At 47.0% G+C, this 22,307-nt stretch overlaps 1 protein-coding gene and 1 long non-coding RNA gene across 3 annotated transcripts in view; one reads left to right on the plus strand and one right to left on the minus strand.

Moving 5' to 3' along the window:
- The window catches only part of SBF1 (SET binding factor 1), a 1,592,200-nt gene that overhangs the window by 1,485,138 nt on the left and 84,755 nt on the right, over positions 1 to 22,307 (minus strand). The window lies entirely within an intron of this gene.
- On the plus strand, positions 10,162 to 21,028 carry LOC144771985 (uncharacterized). The gene is made up of 3 exons (XR_013599579.1): positions 10,162 to 11,883; positions 11,989 to 12,660; positions 19,204 to 21,028. It is a non-coding gene; the product is annotated as an uncharacterized LOC144771985 (long non-coding RNA).

Below are 22,307 nucleotides of genomic sequence, written 5' to 3' on the forward strand. Positions count from 1 at the left end.
CAGTTCTTCACATCTGTTTTCCTTCTTGTTTCTCCTGACACCTTCGATTATGATTTGGGACTGCTCATATCCGGTTGTCTACTCTACACATGGGGGGGTGTTTTATGGGTCCGGTTCGCGCTCTTGTGTGCCGCATTTGTAACCCCCTTGTTTTTCGGCCTGTGTCCTTCTAGACTCTAATGACGTCTGTATCCTTTTTGGCTGGATGTCAGATGAGATCTGTTATTTTATTGGCTCCTCCCCACCTTCTTTCATGGGGATCCGGGAATGTCTTTCCTTGCTCCCTTTATCACTTGTGAAAGTTTTTTCTTTACCTTTTCTCCTCTTCATGAGTGAGAATCTTATTTCTTTTCTTTTCTTTTCTTCTCTTTTCTATATTTCGGGTTCTTTATAGGGCGACAGGCACTTTACCGGGGGGGGGGTAGGCCGTAGCCTCCGGATTGTTGTAGGGTGGGGGGGTGGATTTAGTTTTTCTTTTTGGTTTCTATGGGCCTTGTTTTTTCTATCGTTTCTGCGCTTTCTTGTTCCTTTTTCTGCTCTGGGTCTGACAAGGGATTAGTGGGGAGTGGGTGGCACTGTGGGTGATGCGTAAATGTGTACTGATACTCCTGCTGTTCTGCACTATATTGCAATACCGTGGAATGTTTATCTCTACTGTTGATCTTCATTATGCTACCTACCCAGGTTGTGAAGTTATTGTACGGACTCAGCTCTTCTTGCATCTATTCTTCATTGATTTTCTTTAGATTAAATTTAAAACTTAAACCTCATTGCTCCTACCCTTGGCGACGTGTTCTTGTGTATTGTGACTGCTACTGATTGATGCTATATTGTTTGATGCCGCTAAGGAATTGCATTGCTTACATTTTGTGCCTACAGTATCGTGGCCGGCCTGCTGGTTGTAGGCCCGTATTTGTTCTCCTTTTAAATGCACAATAAAGGTTTTTAAAAAAAAAAAAAAAAAAAAAAGATGATAGGTCCAGTTTTGCCCTTTGCTATGCTCTCCAATTTGATTATTTGCATGTCTGGTGTCGATGTAGCCAATTGAATAGCATTGATCATCAGGGCAGTTGTAATATAAACCGAGAGCCCCCCGCTTGCACGCCCCTATCGCTGGGGGCGAAGCGCACTTACATGGAAACATAATCTACCTGGTACATCAATTGGTTCTGTTAGCCACGTTTCCTGTAAGGCTATGATGTCATATTGATCCCAGGAGGCTGATTTACTGTGCTTCTTTAAAATGTCTTTTGCGCCAGCAATATTCCAAGAGAGGAATTTTATGGTATTTCCTTCGGTATCGCCTGGCTGACAGTGGGTTCAGTTGATATTAATTGACGATTTCTGATTCAGATGTTCATGGTCAGCCGATTCAGCCCCCGTGGCACCTTGGAGCACTGAGTACGTTGGTCGATTTATCCGAACTTGATTTTCTCTTTTAGTATACTTTCTTAACAGGGGAGACGGATAACCTGAGTTTACCACTTCTTTCAGGGTGATTCCCCACTCTTCAAATTTAGCCATTTCAGAAAGAATGCGTTTGACTATTCCTACATCCCTCCAGGTTGTAAGTGTGCTTTCCTTTGCTTCGTTATTTTTTGAGGCAATAAATTCAATTGAGAATAGGTCAGTTGTAGTTAGATCGCCAAGACTTGGGATTGTAGATGTCAGGTGGAGTATATTTCCGCGATTTAAAAAGTCTTGAGAGCCTTGTAGTTCGTACTTAGGGATAAAGAGTAGTTTTCCTGTGTTGGCTGATTTTACCTCAGTAACTTGGTCCGGGGCGAGGCGTGTTTTACCGTTTTGACATGTTTTCGTTGATTTATAACTTTCTTTATCCTTTGCATTGACGTGCAGATATTTTACTATTTGATTGTATACGTCATTTTGAGTTTGCATGGGTGACATGCTAGGTGAAGGTTTCACTTCTCTGTCTGAACGTTTTGCACCGACCGTTTCTGAAAGACACCCATTTTCCTTTTCGGGGATCACCGGGCATCGTCCTGTTCTTTCTAGATTTGTTTTTTCTGGTCTTTGCTGCACTACTTTGTTATCCTTGGCAAGCGTTACTACAATATCATCGTGGGTTTTTCTATCCACCTTTGTTGTTATTTGTCTATTTTTTTCCATAACACTTTTCCCAATTGTGGGATTAACACTTGTGGTTGTGATCAGGATTGAGGGCGCTTTCTGTTTTTTGTCTACGCCTTTGGCGACTAAACTGTAAAGTCTGCAATTGCTTGCCTCATACTTTTTTTTGTTCGTGATCACTTGTGGGATGCTGCTTATCCTCATGCAACGTGCTGGCCTTTTGGCATGGGGCGAGTTCTGTTGTTTGCGGCTCGCATTGCAGACTCGCTAAAGTTTTATTTAGTTGTGCATCGATACTGTCCTCTAGATCATGACTTATATCTGTGCAACTAGTGGCAGTAGATGAACTCATATGATCAATATAGGTAGAATTCCCTTCTCCAAGGGCTTTAGCTTGGACAACCCCCTCTGTTTGTGTGTTTTTTTTTGATGATTTTATGTGTACACGATCATTGGAGTTTTTTTACATGAGATTATATCCTTCATCTTTGATCGACGTCTTCCGATCTTTACAATCGTTTTCTCTCTTTAGTGTTGACTGGGAAGTCCCCTCTTTGGTATTAGGTTCATGTATTGATTTTATTTTGGCCCGATCAAAGACGGGGAAATTAATTATCAACTGCTTATTTGCAGGTACGTGCTTTGAGAGATGATTTCTGTTTTTTCTTGCCCTTTTTTTCTGCCGTTTAGTTAGGCTTTTCTGGTTGTTATGATTTTTTTCCCCATTCTGGGCAGGTTGTTCTGTTTCTAGTAGGTTAGAGTAGATATTTTGTCTGATTGAGGGAATGACGCATGTTGCTTTTGGTTCCTCCATTATTTCGTCGGATATTGTTATTGAGTTATTTTGTTTGTTTTTTTGATCTACCATTTGCTGCAGCGGTGCAATATTATTATCTATATTAGTTCTCCTGGGTTTAATTACATTGCTTGTTTGTATGTTTTGACAAGGGTTGAAAGAAATAAGATCACCGCCAATTGTGGTACTATTTTTGGTTTGGTTGGCAATCTTACACTCCTGTAGGATATCATTGAGTATAGATGGCAAATCCTGCAATTTTTCCAATATTGGGTGGCAGGTACATACCTTAGATGGTGAACATGGGTGAATCTGGTCCTCAATGAAATTGAATGTGCTGGCCAAGATGTCTAGTTTTTTATTTATGCCGGCTATGTGTTCCGCCATTGTACTCATAAGATGTATTTGTATGTCGAGTTTATCGGACTGCATATTAAGAGTTTTGATGGAGGTTTCCAATATACACCCCAGTGCACTGTGTAGCATGAATATGGATTCCAGATTGTTTTTAACATCCTGTCCTACTTCTTGTTGGCACTGGTGAACTTTATTAATGATGACTTCCGGTTGTGTTTGTTCTTTGGGTGTTGTAACATTTTTCCACCCCCGAGTTGTTTTTTGCCTATTTCCTAGACTTTTTGTTATTGGTGAATCAGCCATTGCAGAAATACTTAGGATTGGAGGATGAGGGGGTGAGAGGGTAGCGGGGGTGAGAGGGTAGCGGGGGTGAGAGGGTAGCGAGGGGTGAGAGGGTAGCGAGGGGTGAGAGGGTAGCGAGGGGTGATGGTGACGGGGGTGAGGGTGTGTGTGGGAGGGTGAGGGGGTGCGGCGGTGTGAGGGTGTGTGAGGGTGTGTGAGGGTGTGTGAGGGTGTGTGAGGGTGTGTGAGGGTGTGTGAGTGTAAGGGGTTGTGAGGGTGAGGGGGGGTGAGGGGGGTGAGGGTGTGAGGGTGAGAGGGTGTGAGAGTGAGGGTGAAGGTAACGGGGTGAGGGTGAAGGTAACGGGGTGAGGGGTGTGTGGGGGTGTGAGGGTGAGGGGGTGTGAGGGTGAGGGGGTGTGAGGGTGAGGGGGTGAGGGGGGTGAGGGGGGGTGAGGGGTGTGAGGGGTGTGAGGGGTGTGAGGGGGTGTGAGGGGTGTGAGGGGGGGTGAGGGGGTGTGAGGGTGGCGGGGGGTGAAGGTGACGGGGTGAGAGGGTTGTGAGGGTGAGGGGGTGTGAGGGGGTGTGAGCGTGAGGGGTTGTGAGGGTGGGTGAGGGTGGGTGAGGGGGTGTGAGGGGGTGTGAGGGTGAGGGGGTGTGAGGGTCTGTGAGGGGGTGTGAGGGTGAGGGTGGGTGAGGGTGTGTGAGGGAGGGTGAGGGGTGTGAGGGAGGGTGAGGGGTGTGAGGGGTGTGAGGGTGTGAGGGGGTGTGAGGGGGTGTGAGGGTGAGAGGATTGTCTTTTAGCTTTTATTATTAACATAGCTGTATTTGTAGTCCTGCACATCTGGTTGAGTAGTAAAGTCTCTACAATGGTTATAATTCAAATAAAAAACAAAATGGATAAGCTATTGACATGGGGCAACTTGAAGGGATGACAAATTAAGTCAACCAAAGACACTACTTTATTACTTGTCAGTCAAAGTTTTAGCCGGCCCAAGTTTTATATCCAGCGTCAATACGACGGTTTGGGACTAGTTGTAGGCCGAAAGCTACAAATGAAAAAGCGAAACTACAAGTCCCTGGATGCTTTGTTATTTTGAATTTGAAAAAAACAGAACTATGTAAAAGTCACAGCTATTGAAAGAACCGATCAAACTTATAGTTTCAAAACTACAGCTAATATATAAAAATATATTTTTGTTGGCTGAAGTCTGGAGATAGAGGTTTGTCCCTTGCCAGTCGGCAAGAGTCCACCAGTCCTGTTATTCCTTTCATTCTGGAGGTCTTGCATGTTAGTCGAACAAGTAAAACAAAAGTACCAGAGCGCAAAGAAATAAAACACAGGCATTGCAGAATTCCTAACACCGGATAAGAATATACTTGATATCTTTGAAATTCTTGACGAAAATTCAGCCTGGAGCACAATAGGCCGATACCCTGTTGAGGCCAGGTTGTGTATTCAGCTCCCTTGTCCCGAAGGCAAGACCATGAGTTTTTAATCTCTTCCCGGTCTGTCTGGCATAAAAAATTAAAAACAATACAATTTCCGATCTTGACAAATCTGCACCAAATTTTACAGGCCGCTGCTTTTAAGTGTCTTTTCTCAAATGTTGATGCAAATTGATCAGCGGAAAGAGGGGCAAAGTTAAACAAGTGCCCACGCAGGACGAGAGGCCCATCCTGCCCAGAGTCCTAGGTGCCTGCGCTCGCTTTGCACCGATTGCCCCTCATTCTCTACATGGGGGGCATAAGAGAAGAAAGCAGTCTGGGTCCAGCACAGGCTGCTCTAAGGGGGCGAGGGATGTAAAGAAGCAGAGAGAAGAAAGCGGACAGAACAAGCACTCGAAAAAAAGTTTAAATAAATAAATAAACGGAGTGCGGTGTCCTGAAATCGGGCGCCGTGCTCAAGCACTCGAAAAAAAGTTAAATAGGTAATATATATCATCGTCGTGCAGATCTGTACATGCTTTGTAAATACCAACCTTGACATTAAAATGTTTGGGCAGATTCCGTGGCATTTAATAACAAGCGGCAGTGAAAACGATCGCTTTTTCGTTGCTATGACATCGCAGAATTGATTCCAAAAGGTACTCGCAATAGCGAGAGCAGCGCATGTGATGCGATGACAACGAAAGCATCGCAAGATGGCGTCGGGCTGTCCACAGATCGTCAGACACGCGCATGCTGTCTGCTATGGACAGATGGCGAGAGCAGCCATGTTTGTCCATGCAGACGCATGCGAGTGTTCCGCAGAATCGATTCCATAAAGTACTCGCAATAACGAGAGCAGCACACGCGTTGCTTTCGCTAGGCGAGACCTAAAAAGGGAAAAAACAGAACAATCGAATTTCCAAACAAACAGGCGAAACTTAAAACACATGTACTGAGCAAAAAGCTAGTGAAAATGGGTGTTATAATCACGTGGGAAGGAAGGAAAGGCTGAACTAAAATCCCGGAAAGTGCAAAGGCAGAATTGGTTCTTAAAGTTGTCCTACTAAGTCCAGAGCAATGCATAAATACCACAACACCCACAAAGGAAATGAACGTAAAGGATACATCAACTCTTCTGATATCACCAAAGCAATTTAGAATTTTGAGCATTAGCTGGTAGAGCTATTACAGCTACACAGACGTACACTCTTAGGACTGTCAATGATAGGTTGAATCATGAAGCATCCAGTGCCAATGAGTACTCGATTATGAGGGCATGACTACACGAAAAGTCAAAATATGGATGCTAGAACATCGTAGCAACATGGACACTCTACCACTAAACATACATGAAATTTTTTCAATATGAAGCATAATGAGGATGATCAAAAACTAGGGTCTCCTTTAATGTACTAATTCCTGTTCATAGCCTGCACACACATGATTCACACTATTTTGCTTTCTCGTGATAGACAAAACGTGACTTTCTACCACTTCTCAGTTTTAGCCATTTCCCATCAGTGGTACAGACTTAACATACTAGTACACTAGTCCGTCTCTATGATACTCCGGAGCATTGCTGACCTCTTATTGCAGTAAGAGCTGCTGGTATAATTATACTACCCCATTGTCCAATACTCTCATTCCAGATACTTTTTGATGTTACACCTTCATTGTGATATACCTTTTATGCAGGTGTCTAACAGCAGATACTTTAAATCCACAGTTATTAATGTCACATCTTCATGATGGTATATCAGACATGCATTTCTATTCTCACACGCATGAGAGGAGGCACTGATGCATGTTGACCTAATGTGAAGGGTAGTTTTAGCCTTCCTTACTTTTAATAATATACACTGGAGGCTTGGATAAAAGTTGTTAGTCCAAAAGAAGGCAGTTTTACGATACTACTTTATTCTCCGCACTAACCACAAAACAAACAAGCAATTCTAGGTCCCACCGGGACATACTGGCTGGATTTCCATCTGAAAAGCTTCAAGTCAGTTTCCTGCCCATCAGTTCACTATTTCCAGATGTGCTCTAGCATCTTATACCCAAAATTGCCAGATGAAGAATTGTGAACCAGTGCATATCCAGACCTTTCCTCCTGCCAGTCTACCATTATTGTACCAATTATCTAGTTGGTTCTTCAATAATCAACCCTTCCACTTCAGGTATTCGGCATCTAAACGTAAACATTTATGTCAGCTCTTTTCCATCTCTGTCAGTCTGTGTGCCCATGTTTTCCCTTGAAACAAGGTCTCACTCTCCCTAACCCTTATATGCTCGGTGCCCGAGAACTTCCCAGCTTACCAATCTACACTAGCCCAACAAAACCAACCTCAATGTTTTACATTTAACTGTCTGGGTGTTTATTGCTAAGACCTTTGGATTATCTATATGTTTCCACATCTCATTTTATAAATGAATACATTTGGCAATTTCTGCTGTGTTATATTCAAAACTAATAATGCAAATCATGTTGTAGACTTTAGAATGATAAAAGTCTGACTAAGACTCTCTTGGGATTCGAAAAAAAAACATGCAGGTCTTTATGCAGCCATTCATTACACAGGCTCCTTACAGGTGATTACAAAGATGTGTGATTGAGTATCAGTTCAAATAGCCCTGCAGGTCTTTACCCGAAAAAGATCAGAAAACCCCACTGGTCACACTCTTCAAGTATCAAAACACTAAAATTAGATATCACAATTACATATAATATATTGTTCTAATTTCACATGATACAGGTTGCAAGATTCGACTCTTGAAGCCTGCATCCCTGAAGCCTGAAATGTGAATCACTGAATGCCATATGTTTTGCACTGGTGCTGATAGCTTTAGTGAGTTACGCCCTGCTTCTGTAGGCAGTACATGGAAGTCATATTGTCCGTTTTTATATGCAATACTTTGCACTAAATATTCAGAAAGAAGGCTTTGAGTGATAAGTGAATGGCAATAAGTTCCAGGTAGTTGATGTGGAGCATCTGTTGCTGGGGTAGCATAGAGCCTGAACGGTCATGTTATGGAGATGTGTGCCACCTCCCACTCAGCCAACGAGAGATGTGTCTGCGGTTTTGGTCACCCGCGGAATGAGACAATGAAGCGCCTGCCCTGCAAAAGATTGCTGATGTTCCACCACTGCAGACAGCGATGAATGCTGGCCCCTTCCAACACTAAATTCTGTAGATGACTCCTTACTGTGAAATCTGGCATGGGAGAACCATGGCAAGACAGAACGCCATCATTCCTAAGAGTTGCATCACTATTCTGACTGAAAGACGATGAGTTGGTTGAAAAAGCAGCAGTGGCTGCTGGAGGGCTAGCACTGTTTGGTGGTTGGGATATGCACTGCCTGTGATGGCATTGAGAATTGACCCTAGAAAGAGGTGAATTTATAATGGCTACAGGTGAGACTTAATGGTGTGCATTGTAATCCCAAGCTGTGAGGCAGGTAGAAAGCAGTTTGAGTTTGCGCTAAACACTGCTGTCTGCCCCCACTCTTGATCAGCCAATCATCTAGATAGGAGAAGACCTGTACCCCCCCCCCCCACCTGAAGTGAGGAGCTACGCCAGCTAGACATTTAAAACCCTTGAGTATGTGGTAACCCCGAAGGGCAGTACCTTGAATTTGTAGTGTTTACCACCTACCGTTATGCAAAGTTAGCGCCAGTGAATGGGCATGTGGAAGCAGTTTTCTTTCAGTTCTAGAACAGTCATGAAGTCAACTTGCTGAGCAAGTGTAAAAACATCCTGTAGGGTTGTTGAATGAAAATGTTTTGAGAGTATTTATTTGTAGGGAGGCCTTAGGTCGAAAACTGGTCTGAGAGAGCCATCTTTTTTGCGGATTAGAGATTACAGAGTGTAAACCTGCCCTGGTGTTTTAAGGGGGCTGCCTGTATAGCTCCTATGAAGAGAAGCACATGTAACTACTCTTGGAGAAGGCAGCAGTGCTCTGTGCACAGGGTGGAATGTTTGGTGGGGTCGAGAGAAGCTCTAGGTAATACTAGTGCTGTATAATCCCTAGAAAACAACGGTTGGAAGGAATGTCTGCACAACATGAAAGAAAATCTTGCAATCTCTTCCCGACAGGTGATGTCTGATAAGTCAGTGTTTTGAGGTGGAAGCTCCCTTGGCGAGAGTACCTCTACCTCTGCTCTTGTTGGGAGTTGTGATCCCAATATGACCCTTGTTTGTAACCCCTGCTTCCCTGCTGGTGTTAGGACCGCTACAGCCTTTGCCATCACTGGGGCTGTTTAGAAGAAGTGGTCTATGCTTCCCCTCAATATTGCTGCCCACAAATGAAGCCCCTAGAGAATGGCATCTGGAGGGTACCCATAGATTGAGCGATTTCTGTGCCTTTAAAAAAAACTAAAACTAACATGTTACATACCCGTGGACTGAAGTGGTGTTCACCACAAAAAGGTAGATTGATGAAGTCCTTTTGCATGTCTGGCTTTAAGCCTGAGATGCGTAGTCATGTAGTCATGAATGACGGAGGAGAATAAGGGAGGCATTTAATTCTCTAGCTGCTGCATCCAGCGAACATCATATGGTGGCACCGGAGTTGATTTTTCTTTCCGATACAAACCCCCCCTCCCCCCACCCCTTTTTTCCAAACTGCTCAGGGAGGTGCTGTTATAGGCCCTCCATTTCCTGCCACAGTGTTCTAGCATATTGTGAGAGAAGGCCGATGGAATTAGCAATACGTAAGTGGTGGGCTGCCCCTACTGCAGTAGCTATCCATCACCTGTATCCAGGGCAGCAGCACATTTACATGTGGTATGCACTAACAGGGAGTCTGGTGAACATATTTCCCCTGATTAAATGAGAGTCCACAGTAGATGATTTGAACTTTTTCTAGACTCTGGGAGTAATCACCCTGGTTTTAAAAGGCTCCTAGAAGTTGTCAGTGGAAGTTTTAAGCTTACCTTTTAACTTAGGTAGGAACTACACTGATTGTTAAAACCTAGAGAGTGTTTCAACGAAGTAGTAGTCTTCCTTGGGTATGATGTGCAAGTCTACTTTAAGGTATGTTGCTGCACTTCGGATAACCCATATGGCAGGTTACCGTGATGTCTGGGGGAGACGCCCTGACTAGGACTGGTTCTCAATGAGGATCCCCCAAGGAATCTACATCATAACCTTTCCATGGGTCCTCTGAGGGATGTCGGCAAAAAGGGATTTTGTAATCCTCTGGTGACTGGGGCTACTGATATCCAAAAAGGACCACAGAGATCCATGTGCAGAATCTGGAGGGGGTTGATGCTGATGGGGGTGGAGGCAGAGTAGGTGGAGGGGTAATGTAGGAAGGAGGACTAGTGGCTGCTTCTTTCAGCCTTTTAGACAGTGGCATAGATTTTGAGGAAATGTCTGAGTTGGCTCATCCTCAAAATCCAGCTTCTCTCTCTGGGAAATCTTTGGTGGCTTTAAAGATAATTTCCCTGTACTGGGGTGGATGAAAATACATTTCGGTCTTTAACCAAGTTTCTCCTGCAGCCTTTTCAGGGTTGGCCTCTGGAAGCCATCGGAGACAGCCGAAGAGGGTGGTCTGGGCACATGTGCTATCTTCTGGTCGGAGGTAGGGCAGGCACCAATGGAGCTTTTGGTTTCAAATGGTGTTTCGTTTTCCAGAACCGGGAGACTGATGGGGTGAATGAGTTAAATCCCATTACGGCTCTGATGCCTCGGTGACAGCTGTAGGCTGCAGAGGCTCTGTAGATGGTGATATTTTTTGCATCAGGACAGAAGCCTGACTGCATGGCGGCTGATGCTCTGCCTCGGTGTGCGGCCTCTTGTGAGGTTTACAGTGTTCTTGGGTTTCAGCCATGCTCACGGCTCTCACCATCGACGTTCTTCGTGGGATTGTGGCACTGGGGGTCTATGGGACGTCCTCTTCTTGTTGCATCTCGGAGGTGCAAAAATTGATGCTATCTGAGATGGGCTGATGTGGGGGGACACCTGTGGATTCGATGTTCTCTTCTTCTTTGGTGCGAAACAGGTCCAGTCCGCCAAAGACGTCGGGCATTACCTTAGCTGCCTGCCTCCGCATTGTGATGTCTGCCCAGTATCTGCCTCTGCACTGCTGAAGAGTCTTCTTGCACTTCAAGCTAGGCAGAAGGTGCACTCGGCATCCTCATGGTCAGGGGAGAGTCAAAGATTAAAAAATCTGTAGAGGTCAGCCCAGGGGTATTTTGTGTGATATTGAGGGCATTTCCTGAAAGGTGTCTATTCCATTTCCCTCTATGTCACTTCACTTTCCGGAGTCAAGGGGATGAAGCACAGAGCTCCGAAGGCAACCGAGAGCCAGGGTGCCCAGTCTTCCTTAACAGGTTGAGGTAAAAGGGAGAAAATGAAGGTAGATGTAGAAGAAATATTTCAGGGTGGCAGTCTTTTCCAAGTGGGCTTGAAGCAGCGAAAGCAGAACAAGTGGAGACCGGGAGCCCTGTCAGTACATATCCGAACCCGATAGTAGAAAAAGCAAAATAACAATGAAGTTGGTGCCCCTAAGCATTGCCAACTAAGGGAGAAGTCGCAGGGTATCTCGTGACTCAAAAGGACTTCTTCAATCAACATCCAAGGCCAACACTACATGGCAAGACTAGAAGGCAGGAGTAAGCAGAGCATGTGTATCTACAGCCACACATGCTACCAACATTAGATCCCTTTTCTAAGTGATGTCGTCACAAGCAGTGTATTTTCGAATGGGTTTTGTCTCTATTGCTGGGCCCGAGTGTAGCTTGGTTGAATCAATTTCATATCTGCTTGACACGATTATTGTAATGGCCTCTTTATCAGGTCTAGTAACTCACAATGATAAAGACGCATGCCATTTATCAACCCAAATCAATAAACAATCGTTGCAAGCAGAAATCAGTGGTTAAAAAGGTTAATTAGCACCATTCAGAATGCTGTAAGTTTCCATTGTGTTTTATTTAGTGGTTGGTGCCGAGTCCTAAGAAACAATTGATTTTACTTAATATTGCCAAACATGCACCTAGCGGTCCAATGATTGGTATGGTCGATGGAAGCATGTGTCAGAGAATATTTTGTGAGATATAATAATAATGCTCGGATCTGTATAGCGCGGCTAATCACCCGTGAGGGTCTCTAGGCACTGTTCCTAAGCACAGGGAAATTATGTGATTTGCCCAGTCACAGGATGTTAAGCCGACACAGAGACTCGAACCTGGATCTCAAGCTCCGAAGTCGGCGGCTCTGGCCATTGTGCCACACCCTCAATGAGATTGTGTGTGTATATGAGAGAACGCGTTTGTGTGTGTATATGTGAGAGTGAGTGTGAGTGGGGTTGAGACAAAGGCAAAATAAACATTAATATACTTTTCCACAAAAGGTTAACTTAACTGCAATCTCCTTAAGAGACGTGGGTAGTTAGGCACCTATGAATAACACAGTAAGCAGGACTCCAAACAAAAAATGTTGAGAGCGTTCTTGAAATACATTCTGTCAAAACATCACCTGTCTACACAGCACATCTACGAAAAACAAACAAAGTGCATATTAGTTAAGTATCATAACTGAACACCAAGGCACCTTGGGTAATCAAGGCCTCCAAATTGGAATATTTTGCAAATAATGAAGGACAATGACCTAGATGCTTCTGGATGTACTAGCCATGCTATTAGGAAATATGCAGGGTCCATCTGAAACAGTTTTCATTGCCATGCCTCCATCAATATGGAGTAGTTTCTGTCCTGTAACTCCAGTTCTGTAGTAGGGGTATCTCTGTTATAGTCATAATCTAGTGAATAGTCCCGCCCATGTGCGTGGACCCCGGAGCAATCAAAAATAATCTCTTATAGTGTCAACAAATGCAGAAAAGCATAGACACTTAAGAGAGAATTTAAAGACAGATAATGCAGCCTAAAAAGGCTACACTGTCCAGTACTTCAACTAGAAATTCCACCATAAAATCCACAAAACAGCAAAAGCCTGTACAGATTTCCCTTGCTTTACCAGCAAAATCCCTCAGGAATGATAGAGAGAAGAACCTGGACAGACAAGCCCCATAGGCTGCCATTATGTGGCTCAAAACAGGATACTGTGCCTTTAAGAGAATCTTCCAGAACCTTCTCCCAGTATCCCAGAATGCATAGCAGGTCCAACTTAGTTTCAGTTCTTTTTGAAGGCGTAACACGCCAGACCTGTAGCATTCCATAAAGGAATATGTCTCTCTCCACCGGGGAGGAGGGAGGGCGCTTATGACTATAACAGAGATACCCCTACTACAGAACTGGAGTTACAGGACAGAAACTACTCCTTCTGTAGTAGGGGATCTCTGTGTATAGTCATAATCTAGTGAATAGAATGGCAAGCCCATCCCCACACCAAAGCGGCGGTGGAGAAAAGAGAATTAACGCCACTACTGTGCGAACAGATTTTGCAGCGAAGCCTGCCCAACCTGAGCGTCTGCCCTGGCATCAGCGTCCAGGCAGTAATGCTTAGCAAAGGTATGAACCGACTTCCAAGTGGCCACCTTGCAGATTTCTGCAATCGGAACATTACGGAGCAATGCTGTCGTGGCAGCCTTGCCCCTGGTGGAATGAGCCTTAGGCTTACCTCCTAAGGTCTTATTAGCTTTTTGGTAACACAGCTGTATGCAGGACACAATCCACCTAGAGATAGACTGCTTAGAGGTCGCAAGACCCGTCCTGACTGATCCATAATTGATGAACAATTGGTCTGACCTACGAATATCCCTGGTTTTATCCAGATACAATTTCAGCACCCTCCTAACATCCAGGGAATGCAAAGACCTTTCCGCTGGAGATGAAGGATTCTGAAAGAACGTAGGTAAAGATATAGTCTGATTGATATGAAAATCAGAAACAACCTTGGGAAGAAACTTAGGGTGAGTACGCATAACAACCTTAGCAGCATGAAATACAGTATAAGGTTCTTGGCAACACAACGCCTGAATTTCACTCACCCTGCGGGCCGATGTAATGGCCACGAGGAACGCCGCCTTCCAGGACAGGTGCTGCAACGAAGCCTTATGAATAGGTTCAAAAGGCTTTTTCATCAATCTGGACAGCACCACATTCAAGTCCCATGAAGGCGAAGGAAGCCTGACAGGAGGGAACACTTTCTTCAAGCCTTCCAAAAAATCTTTGATCACAGGGATCTGAAAGAATGAAGTCTGTGAAGGGCATTTCCTGTAGGCAGTCAAAGCAGCCAGATGAACCTTAATGGAATGGACATTAAGGCCAGACTGCGCCAAATGTAGCAGATATGGAAGGATGACATCTTCCTTGCATGTCGTAGGGTCATAGTTCTTAGACTTGCACCAGATGCAAAACCTCTTCTACTTGTAAGCATAAGAAGTCCGAGTGGAAGGTCGCTTAGCCTCCTTCAGTATGTCCATACAATCCGCTGGGAGATTCAAATGGCCATATTGCACTATTTCAGGAGCCATGCCGCCAAACTCAAAGACGAGAGGTTGGGGTGCACCATCCGCCCCCCGAACTTCGTGAGAAGGTCCGGCCTGCACGGCAGCTTCATGTGAGGAAGGAGAGACCGGTGAAGCAGGTCCGTGAACCACCACTGTCTGGGCCATTCCGGGGCAATCAGAATCATCTTCGCCCTGGATTGGGAGAGCTTGATGAGAACCGCTGGAATCAGGGGAATGGGTGGAAAAGCGTACAGAAAGCTGTTCGACCAGTTGATCCATAACGCGTTCCCCAGCGTCCCCGGCTGGTAGTACCTGGAGGCGAAGTCTCGGCATTTGCTGTTTTCGGCGGTGGCGAACAGATCTACCTCTGGAGTGCCCCACCTTGCGAAGACTTCTCCTAGTACTTCGTCGTTTATGACCCACTCGTGATTTTCCTGAATCAGTCTGCTCAGCTCGTCTGCCTGAACATTCTGCACGCCTGGCAGATGAGTGGCCGTTATCAAGAGTCCTAGAGCCAGAAGCCAATGCCAGATCGCCTGCGCCTCCTGAGACAGAGTGCGTGATCTCGAGTCCCCCTGCTTGTTGAGGTAATACATCGTGGTCGTATTGTCCGTCTGTACAAGCAGAGAGTTGGTCCGGAAGGACGGTTGAAAGGCCTTCAGCGCCAAGTGAACAGCCCTGAGTTCCAGGAAATTGATGTGGTACGTGGACTCCGACGGGGACCACGTCCCTTGAATCTGCAGATCTCCGGAGTGCGCTCCCCATCCCAGGAGAGAAGCATCCGTCACGATAGTCTGAGTGGGAATGTCCTTGTGGAAGGGAACCCCTCTGAGGAGATTCTCCGCTGAACACCACCACTTCAGAGACTGAAGAGCATGCAGAGACAGTCGTATCTTGTCGTCCCAAGAGCCTCTCCTCTGGTCCCACTGATCTTCCAAGCACTCCTGCAGCGGTCTCATATGCAGCCGAGCATGTGGCGTCAGGGAGATGCAAGAAGCCATCGATCCCAGCAGAGAAGACACCGTCCTCACTGTCGTGGATGGAGCGGACAGGAGAGCCTGAGCCTTCCGAAGGAGTGATAAACTTCGCTCTTCCGAAGGAGACACGCTTGCCGACAGCGTATCGATGGAGGCTCCCAAGTACTGGATGTACTGGACCGGAGTCGGGACAGACTTGGACATGTTGATGTGCAACCCCAGCTTGTTCAAGAGAACGCACGTCTTCTGGAAGTGTGCTTGAGCTTCCGAGAAGGAGGAGGCCTTGATCAACCAATCGTCCAGGTATGGGTAGACAAACACCTTGTTCTTCCGCAGGTGTGCCGCTACCACTGCCATGCACTTCGAGAACGTCCGGGGCGCAGACTTCAGCCCGAACGGAAGTACCGTGTACTGATAGTGATTGGTGCCGACTTGAAATCGCAGGAACTTCCGGTGTTTGTGTGCAATGGGCACATGGAAGTACGCATCCTGCAGGTCTATGGCGCAAAGCCAGTCTCCCCGTTGCAGCTGAGGATAAATCTGATGCAACGACAGCACGCAAAACTTTTCTCTGCGAATCCATTTGTTTGCCTGTCGCAAGTCCAGAATGGGCCTGAATTCGTTCTTGTCCTTTTTTCGGACCAGAAAGAACCGGGAGTACAGACCCCTTCCTCTTTGAGACCGAGGTATATCTTCTATCGCCCTTTTCCTTAGAAGGATGTCGGCCTCCGCCAGGAGCTCGCGCAGTTGATACTGCGAGCTGACCGGAGGAATCTATGGAGGAGGGCTGAGGAACCGAAGACTGTATCCATTGCAAACAATATTCAGCACCCACTTGTCCTGAGTAATTTTTCTCCACTCTGCCAGAAAAAATTGAACGCTTCCCCCCACCGGAGCGGGTAACGGATGAAGGGGAAGTAACCGCTCAGGGGCGAGACCCAGCCGGGCCCTTGTTCGCGGTAGAGGACTGCTGTCCACCTCTACCCCTCTGACGTTTCTGGAAGGGTCTTCTGTATTGCTGCTGCTGTTGTTGCCCAGAAGACTGTCCCCTTCCTCTACCCTGCGACCCGAACCGCCGTTGGAACTGGCGGTAGGGTTTCTTTTCTTTCGGCTTCTCCAAGCCCACAGCCGTCAGGGTTTCAGCCTCGGCCTTCATCCTGGCCATTTCGTCATCTGCGTGTTTCCCGAAGAGGGTGTCGCCGGAAAACGGCAGATTTGCCACTCGTTGTTGCGCTTCAGGCTTGAGCGACGTCAGCCGGAGCCAAGCATGGCGTCTCTGATTGATACCGTGGCAGTATCCATGCGCGGCCAGCAGGGAGATATCCGCCACGGCGCTGATAGCCTGGTTCGAAACCAGCATCCCTTCCTGGACGATCTCCATGAAGTCCTCTTTCCTGTCCCGCGGGACCAGGTCCGCAAACTGTTCCATGGAATCCCACAGTGCACGGTCGTACCGTACCAACAACGCCGAGTCACTGGAGGCCTTCATCGTCGTGGAAGACGTCCCACACGCCTTCCGTCCTGCTGAGTCAATCCAGCGGCTCTCCTTATCCGGAGGCACAGTGGAGGACGGGGAGGTAGCATGTAGTTTCCGAGCCGCCGTCACAATCACCGAATCAGGCACTGGGTCCTTCCGCAAGAAAGCCGGGTCCGACTCTGGAGCCCTGTACTTCTTGTCAAGTCTGGAGGGAGCAGCTTTCACCACCGCCGGCGTAAGGAAGAGCTGTTCAGCCGGCTCAACCAGTCCCGGCACCAAAGGCAGTAGGGGGCGAGACAGGTGCTTCGTGTGCAAAGTCTCGAAGATCACAGAAGTGGTGGGCGTAGGGGCCGTCAACCTTGATCCCCAAATTCGCCGCCCCTCTCAGGAGAACCTCCTGGAACTTGCCAATGTCATCTATCGGAGACACCCTCGTCTCCGGTGAATCCGACAATGTAGGCGAATAGGAACGGGTCCCAGAGGCCGAATGGGACCTGGACCGATGCCTCCTATGGCGATGTCTGGATCTCGAGGAGGATCCGTGTCCACTCCTAGATCTGTCCCTTCTCCCTGCGCGTGACCTCGATCTCCTGGGTCTGGGACGCTCCGCCGGTTTCCCCGGGTCGGACGTCTTGGGCTTAGGAGGAACCTTCGACTTCGGAGTCTTCTTCGGAGGTGTCGGAAGTCTGGGCATCGACACCGATCTCGGTGGAACCGGAGGAGGAGCACCCGGCACCGGGGCCTGCGGTCCTGACGGAAGAGCAGGTAGAGGAGGCAATGGAGGAGGCGTCGAAGCCCTCGGAGGAGGCCCTCTAGGCAAAGGAGGGGGAGGAGGCTGTATCACAGTCTTCCTTGGTGTATACACCTCTGAATACGCCGTTCCCGGCGAGCCACCATCCTGTTCTGACTGAGGGGAGCGCCCCACAGTCCTCGGTCTGTCCTTACGGCCCCCTGACGCGGAAGACCGGTGTTCAGACGTCGACCGTGGTTCCTTCAACGTCGAGCGGCCCTTCGGCGTCGACCGTTTCGCACTCCTCGGCGTCGACCGGCTTCTACGCCTCGACATCGACCCCGACCAGATGGACGAACCTCTAAACCTCGACGACGGTCGCTGGTGCCTCGACGGCGACCTCGACCGCCTCGACGACGACCTCTTCGAACGCCTCGACGGCGACCTCTTCGAACGCCTCGACGGCGACCTCTTCGAACGCTTCGACGTCGACTTCTTCAGCGCCGGAGACCTCTCCCGTCTCGACGGCAGCCTCGACGACGAGGATCCCCTCGACGACGACTATGTCCTCGCCGGCGAACGGCGGTGTCGCCTTGACGGCGAGCACCGACGCCGGGCCCTCCGATGCCGTCCACTCGACGGCGACGACGAGGAAATCGACACCGGGTTCGACGGCGGCCTGTGTAAGTCCCTCGACGTCGACGGGCGACGTTTTCTCAACCCAGAGCCCTGGGGAGACCGGGAACTGGCCGTGGACCGTCCTCTTGACGTCGTGGTCATGGCAACCGACCCAGACGGAGATCTTGGACGTTTGCTGGACTTCCTGCCCCTGGGGAGCCCCCCAGAGGCCTCAGCATGGGCAGTAGAAGCCCCTCCAGACCCACCTTGAGCCTTCAGTCTTCTTTCTTCAAGTCCCTGAAGCCTGATCTTCCTCCTGTCCTTCAGGGTCCTGCCAGAGAAGCCTCTACAGATCACACACTCCTCTGGGATGTGGGAAGAGGGAAGGCACAGGATACACACCTCATGGGGGTCTGACTTGGCCTTCTTCCTGGAGCACTCCGGGCATTTGTCAAATAATGCAGGCATTATGGACAACAAAAGAGTGCAGAAAAGCAAGAAGAAAGTCACCAAAGTACTTTAAAAGTACACAAAATCGAATTTAGTGAGAAAACACCAACAAAACCCTTGAAAAGGGAGAGCTCAATGCTCCAGGGTCCTGCTTGCAGGAGCCGGAAAAAAGAACTGAAACTAAGTTGGACCTGCTATGCATTCTGGGATACTGGGAGAAGGTTCTGGAAGATTCTCTTAAAGGCACAGTATCCTGTTTTGAGCCACATAATGGCAGCCTATGGGGCTTGTCTGTCCAGGTTCTTCTCTCTATCATTCCTGAGGGATTTTGCTGGTAAAGCAAGGGAAATCTGTACAGGCTTTTGCTGTTTTGTGGATTTTATGGTGGAATTTCTAGTTGAAGTACTGGACAGTGTAGCCTTTTTAGGCTGCAGTATCTGTCTTTAAATTCTCTCTTAAGTGTCTATGCTTTTCTGCATTTGTTGACACTATAAGAGATTATTTTTGATTGCTCCGGGGTCCACGCACATGGGCGGGACTATTCACTAGATTATGACTATACACAGAGATCCCCTACTACAGAACTTACTTCTACAAACATGAGGAAAATACAGCTTTACAAAGATGCATTGTCTGCATCATGGCTGACCAGTGGTCAGGGTCCGAAATCACATGAACAATGTCCGATACATGGTTGGGGGCCCGCTATCTACATTTAATCAACTTTGCCCCTTTCTGAATAGTTTCTGCATGTAAAACTGCATGAGTTTCACACAAAAAAGTGCCAACCTAGAGGTTTGAGAGGAAGAAAGGATTCAAGGTGTGGTCTAAGACTTACAAAGTCACTGTCACCAATTGAAGAACAGATCTTGACAAAGCAAGATCTTTGGCATAGCTACATGGTGGCCTGCATGAAAGTATGTTGCTGAGTCCCCCTTCCCTTTCTTCATTAGCTATTTGAAAGTCTTAGCAGGAAGGCCACATTATGTGTGCTATTCTTGAGCAGAGACTTGATTAGTGTAAACAGATGGATGCTTTAGTGTGAGCACTCAAGCTGTCGATGCCAATATTGTATCTTCTGTACAAAAGGAGAATGTCTGTTTCCTATGGCTACACACTTCCATAGCAAAAGTGATGGGGTTTGTTATGCTAACCTCCAAAAGAAGCAGAGAATTTTAGCAGGACATTCAATAACATCAACCTTCCACCAAACTCTCTTATTGTGCATCTCATTGAAACTTAACCAGCAGAAAAAACAAGATTAAGAAGCTGAAAGATGACTTTGAGATGCCAGCTACCACCCCTGATATACCATAACAATGCACCCAAGTGCAGTATCTTAACTCTTGAAAACCTCTCAAATATCTTCACACTCTAAAGGACATATCTTAAGAAGATAATATTTTCACATCACCACAGCGAAGGTACTTATCAATGGAGTGACTAACCCCGTCACATTCACTTAAAGCATCTTCTCAGACTTTCCTACAACTGGCCGATCTATCCGCTGCTGAAAAAGGAAACCTCAACCCGAGTATCTTGCAGTGCCCCTGACTGCTAACTCTCCTTTTATTCCTTGAGCAGACAACCGACCGAGAAGGTTACTGCCACCCAGCTGCCAGAGGAAATCATGATTACAGGAAATGTTTAATAAACTAGTTTCACATTGTGAAATTATCCTAATGTTGAATGCTCAGACCTTCCACTCTGTGCACATATCTAGTGTCATCTGCCCTTGGTCTTTAACAAAACCTTGACCACATTTCTCAGCCTTCTGCTTCACAGATTTCTGCAAAGCCTAACCACCCATAATGCCTGCTTTTGAAGTCACATTAATAGCTTCATGCTTGGGATTGGATTTGCTTTTGTTGTTCACTTTCTGTTTGCCACGTACATTAAGGATACCAGGCACCTGACCCAAAATGGCGAAATAGATATGAACTGTTACCCCGGCTCAACTGTTAATGGTACTTGACTGTGAATAGGCTGGTGTAACTGATTTGGGGCAAATGTATTTGTTTTCTTGGAACCTCTTGATTAAAAACAATCACTTGAATATTCTATACATCTCACAGCACCAGTTCTGGGTTTTGACTTGTGCATCGGAAGCATACTTCAGTAAGTAGGTAGATTTTCAATCAGCCGGCTAGCAATGCTGGTGCCTAGATTTATCTAGCAGAGCACTACTAACAGAACCTCCTCATTTTGTCTTCCCCTATGTTACTGTACACCATCTCATTTCAATGAAGTCCAGAAAAGTTTCGACCGAGAAGTTGCAGCACAGAAAAGTGTCAGGAAACCATAGATCAAGGCTCGGAACAGAGCTATACAGAGAAGTAATGGCGGTGGTACTTAGGTAGAATATATTTCCTTACTGCCTACTGAAAGAATGTAAATGAACGAGTAACTAACATGCTCTCTCTGGAAGATACTCTACCTAACTGCAGATTCTGCCCCTTTAGAATAATCCCAGATGCCAGACTTGATCTGGATTTTCAAAGCAATTGCTCTTGTGCCTGGTAGATGTTGCTGTCAGACTCCACAACAGCGTTGAGCCACCACCCAGAAGTGACAGTGTTGAGAAGGCTATAGGCACCACTCCTGTGTGTAGATAGCAATTTTGTCTCTGTACCCTTAGATGTGGGTCTACATGACAAATTGGAGAGGAAAGTGTGCGTAAACTAACTTGGGACCTTTTTTTACCAAATACAGGAATCCACTCTCCAGGGCAGTAAGGAGAAAGCATGTTAAGGATTCTGTGGTTAGAGTATCCACAGAAAGAGTATCACTAAAGGTAAGTAACTTGTTCTTCTGATGAATATTACTAACCACAGATTTTCCATCTTTAGAATAAATTGTACCTTCAAGGGAAAAAAGGGAACTGAGAAGGAGACTCATACCAGAAAGTATTGCAGAACTCAGCAGGCAAGGGGGCCCTTTCTGCGGCCTGACTTTTATGGCAGTAGTAAAAGGTAAACATATGCACAGATGCCTATGTAACAGCCTGGTAGATGTACATTGAGTACGTTTCTACATTGCATTGCCTTCTGAGCAAATCACCCAAAGAGCTGGTCATCTAGATGTTATTCCTTTATGCACTTTATGAGGAAAAGCGTCCTCACTTCCTGGTTGCTCCACGCCGGGCGGCCATCTTTGGAGGGTGACGCTCTAGTCTCCCCCTTCCCCCAATCTACTTACACCCCTGCTCCCTCGCGCAGCGGGAGCGCCATAGACGCGCCAAAGAGAAGCCAGTCTGCGCCAGTCCGCGTCCAGACGCGCCCAGATCCCTGTCTCTGCCGGGCGTCATGGTAGGGACTTGTATTACATATAGCGCCTCTTCTCTGCAGGCATAAAGACCCACCGTTAACCCTTTATGTCTACACTCGGTCCCCCCGATAAAACCGATGGCCCGTTGCAAAACGTGTAACTGGGATCTGTCCATCTCGAGCACACAGAAACATCCTCCTACGTACAACTGGAAGATGTTCCTTCTAAACTGTAGGTCATTACCGAAACATTGTGCTGAACTAGCCATGTTGATAGAGGAGCTCAACCCTGATGCACTCTTTTTAACGGAGACATGGCTCCAGCTGAAAACTGATCCTACAGTAGTATGGGCTACCCCCCAGGGTTACACCTTAAAGCGACTGGATCGCAAGCTACATAGAGGTGGAGGGTTGGCCATC

This window comes from Lissotriton helveticus, chromosome 1_1 (assembly GCF_964261635.1).
Source record: "Lissotriton helveticus chromosome 1_1, aLisHel1.1, whole genome shotgun sequence".
In the NCBI taxonomy this organism is placed as follows: domain Eukaryota; kingdom Metazoa; phylum Chordata; class Amphibia; order Caudata; family Salamandridae; genus Lissotriton; species Lissotriton helveticus.